Below are 3,721 nucleotides of genomic sequence, written 5' to 3' on the forward strand. Positions count from 1 at the left end.
AAATGGAATCAGGTAACAACTATATTGAAACATCAAGGAGACTAAAGTTTATACTTGCTTATCCAACCAGTCCATTCTGAAGGAGATCAGCCCTGGGATTTCTTTGGAAGGAATGATGCTAAAGCTGAAACTCCAGTACTTTGGCCACCTCATGCGAAGAGTTGACTCATTGGAAAAGACTCTGATTCTGGGAGGGATTGGGGGCAAGAGGAGAAGGGGACAACAGAGGATGAGATGGCTGGATGGCATCACTGACTCGATGGACATGAGTCTGAGTGAACTGCGGGATTTGGTGATGGACAGGGAGGCCTGGCGTGTTGCTATTCATGGGGTCGCAAAGAGTCGAACATGACTGAGCGACTGAACTGAACTGAACTGAACATTTATATAATTTATATTATATATATATATATATTCACCAAAATATGCCTTTTGGTGGATACATGGTTTGCAAATATTTTATCCTAGTCCGTGCTTACCTTTTAATTTTTGTAGCAATGTATTTTGAAGCACAAAAGTTTTAAATCTTGATGAAGACTTTCAGAGCTTGTGCTTTTTGAGTATCATATAGGAAATCTTTGCCAAATCCAAGGCCATAAAAGATTTCTCCTGTATTTTTTTCTAGTCATTTTATAATGTTAGTTCTTACATTGAAGTCAATGATCCATTGAAATGCTTGTATACAGTGTGAGGTAAGGGTCTAGGTTCAGCCATTTTCCTCCAAGATTCCTGGTGCTCTGGGTGAGTTAGTATTCTGTCCTCTCCCCACTCCCACACTTCCACATTTCCACCTCTTCCCGAAGCCACTGTCCTGTCTCTGATGTCTCCTAAGCTGTTCAGCCTCTGATCTCCTGCTCACACTCAAGCACTTGGTGGGGACACTGTCCCCCTTCCCCCTGCTCTGGATGTCCTGGAGCATGCCCATCTGGCATTGGTCACGGAGGCAAAGACCAGGACAGCATCCGTTTGAGGCCATTCCAGCCTTGATGGACCGTAGTGTTGGTGACAATGTGCCTTCCCAGATATTTATCTCTTACAGTGACAGCCAGAGGGTCCGGAACTCCCTGCTGGGAGAGAGAAGCAAATTTTAGAATTCTTAAAAACAAGTGGAATCTCAACTAGCCTGACATCCTAGTTGACACTTACAGAAACCCATGTGCTTGGAAGGTAGGCAAGCCTTCCTGAGTGGGAGCAAGTATTGTTATCTTCATATCAGAAGTGAGCAAACTGAGGTTTCATAAGATTCAGTGACCTGCTCAAGATTACCCAACTAGCTCATCACAATGCAACTTAACTCCTGGGTCCAGAAAAGAAACACACTCAGACTTCTACTCCCAGGCCAGCAATTCCCACCCTTTAAATGCTGCAAGTTGTGTGTGGAATTTTCCTGCCAGCAAGACAAACTATAGCCCCACATTTGTTGATGGTTTCAAAGAAAAGCAACTGCGATGAATGAAGGGGTTGAAAGGGTGTATTTAAGGTCTTGGGGGCAAATCAAAGGAAAGTTTGGGAGAGGCTGGTTTACCCTTTTCTGAGTGGATCTAGGCTTTATTTTTTTCTTCTACTGTTTTTGGGTCTGGAAAGGGAGTGCTTCTGCAGGGTTCAGGGGTCAGCTCCCTGCGCCGAGTCTGTGGAGAAAGAAGCGGGAGGGGTCGGGGGGCTCTGCCTGCTGTATCTTCCTCAGTGCTTCCTCAGCCCTGTCCCCATCAAGACCCAAGCTTCTCAGCCTGGTGTCCCCAGCTTGGCCCATTTCCAACCTCACCTTCCTTTCCCCGACCCTTGCATCAGCCCTCTGTCCACCTATCTAAGCTGGTCACCTCAAGGTCACACCCCATACCTGGTCTACACCCTTCTTCCAGTCCCTCATTTTTGCACATAGGAATGACCCTGTGCTCAGTCGCCTGAGAATCAGCTTGGGTCCCAGATTCTCTCAGCTGCACGGGCCTGTTCTGGCCCTGGCTCCCCTCACATGTGCTAAGCCTGTCTCTGAGGCTCAGTCTTGTGGAATCTCTTCCCCTATGGCCTGCAACTGGTAATTGGGCCTAATCTCATTTTCCTCTGCATAGCTTTCCCCTGTGTCTTATCTCCCCACCTAGACTGTAAGCTCCTCCTGGGCAGGAACGGGACTGATCCTTCCTCATTCCACTGTATCTCCTCAGCCCCTGGCCTCATCAGTGCAGCACCAAATTGGCAGTGATTGCTTTGGTTTGATTTGCCCGGGTCTGAGTCTTAGAAGGAAGGTGAGAGGTTTGCCAGCTGTAGTTAATAGTTTTCCTGTGAATTCTGGAGAGGAAACATGCTGTGGTGTCATAGAGATGCAAACTGTTCTCAGGGCTGGAGGCTGGGGCTTAATAGGAGCTGGAGCTCATTCCTGAAGTTGAGGCGCTATGTAAGAGGGGTCCTGAGCTCAGAAGCAGCCCTTCCACCACCAGGAGCATCCCTGCCTACAGAAACTTCTCCACTGCTGCCCCACAGGGAGGGCAGGAATGCTTTCGGTGCCCAGCTCCAGGAGAAAGTGCCCTGTCCTTCAAGCTGCACTTCTTGGGAAAGGATCTGCTTGTGAGCAGCCTCTACCAGTCCGCTTGAACTGGATTTAAAGGTTTCAGAAAACATGCACACCATGCACTGCAGAGGGTACTTTGGGGGCTGAAGGACAAACCATGCACGGTCCCGGCTCTTAGTAAACTCGCCGCCCAGTAGGGCAGGTGACATGTAAACACATAACTTGGGCATGATGCAAGTCCCTGACAGTCGATAAAGGCCGGAGCTATTTCCTGGAGAGGAGACATTTAGGATGAGACTTCAGAAGACTAGGGCTTGGAGAAGGAAATTGCAGGAGGAGGAATCTGCGTGAGCAGAGGCAAGGAGTTAGGATCATGCAGGGCATACTCAGAGGACAGGACTAAGTTGCCTGAGCGTAGGCTGAAATGGTTAGATGGGAGCTTGGGACCAGTCGGTATATATTCCTGGAAAACCAAGAGGCAGAAGGTAGAATGGTGTCTGTCAGGGACTTGGGGGAGGGAGAAGGGAGTTGTTTAATGGTACAGACTTTCAGCTTTGTAACATGAAGTGTTTTGGAGATGGATGGGTGATGGTTGCACAACAATGTGGCTGTTCTTAACACCACTGAACTGGGCATATAAAAATGGTCAGATGGTATATTTTATGTCGTAGGTATTTTACCATACCTCTGCCCCCAGCTAAAATCCTTGAATGCCAGCTTAATGTTTCAGGGGTATGACCTCTGAATTAGACAAACAGGCGCAGGTTGGGTAACCTTGGCTTCATAGTTGGGTAACCTTGGGCAAGTTAGTTCACTTCTCAAAGCCTCAGTTTCCTCATTAGTAGAACTGAGATGATGTCACAACCAACATGCGAAGTAGCTGTGAGGAGTAAATGAGGATATGGCTGTGGCGTGCACAGTGTGTGCCTACAGTCAGTCAGGAGGCACTCAACAGATGATCACTGTTAATGCCATGCTGAGTCTCTACCCTTAGGGAGCCCGACCCTGCTGGAGGGTCACTGGAAGGGGCAGGATGTGAAGCCCATGCCGTAGACAAGTAGACAAGTAATGCTGGGGGCTGTGTCAGGAGGCAGTGGGGATGCTCGGGATGGAGGATGAGTTTCCAAGGTTGTGTGGAGCCAGAAATGAAGCCAGCTTCACACACACACACACACACTCACACACACAGTGATCTTGAATCCACTATCCTATTTTGTG

The 3,721-nt window shown here is 48.3% G+C and overlaps 1 long non-coding RNA gene across 1 annotated transcript; it reads right to left on the reverse strand.

Moving 5' to 3' along the window:
* Nucleotides 1-736: 736 nt before the first annotated feature.
* On the reverse strand, nt 737-2,133 carry LOC129630810 (uncharacterized). Its single transcript, XR_008703759.1, has 3 exons — nt 2,093-2,133; nt 1,526-1,628; nt 737-1,064 (listed from the first exon to the last, which is right to left on the reverse strand). It is a non-coding gene; the product is annotated as an uncharacterized LOC129630810 (long non-coding RNA).
* Nucleotides 2,134-3,721: the final 1,588 nt, after the last annotated feature.

Source organism: Bubalus kerabau, chromosome 17 (genome assembly GCF_029407905.1).
Source record: "Bubalus kerabau isolate K-KA32 ecotype Philippines breed swamp buffalo chromosome 17, PCC_UOA_SB_1v2, whole genome shotgun sequence".
Taxonomy (NCBI): Eukaryota; Metazoa; Chordata; class Mammalia; order Artiodactyla; family Bovidae; genus Bubalus; species Bubalus kerabau.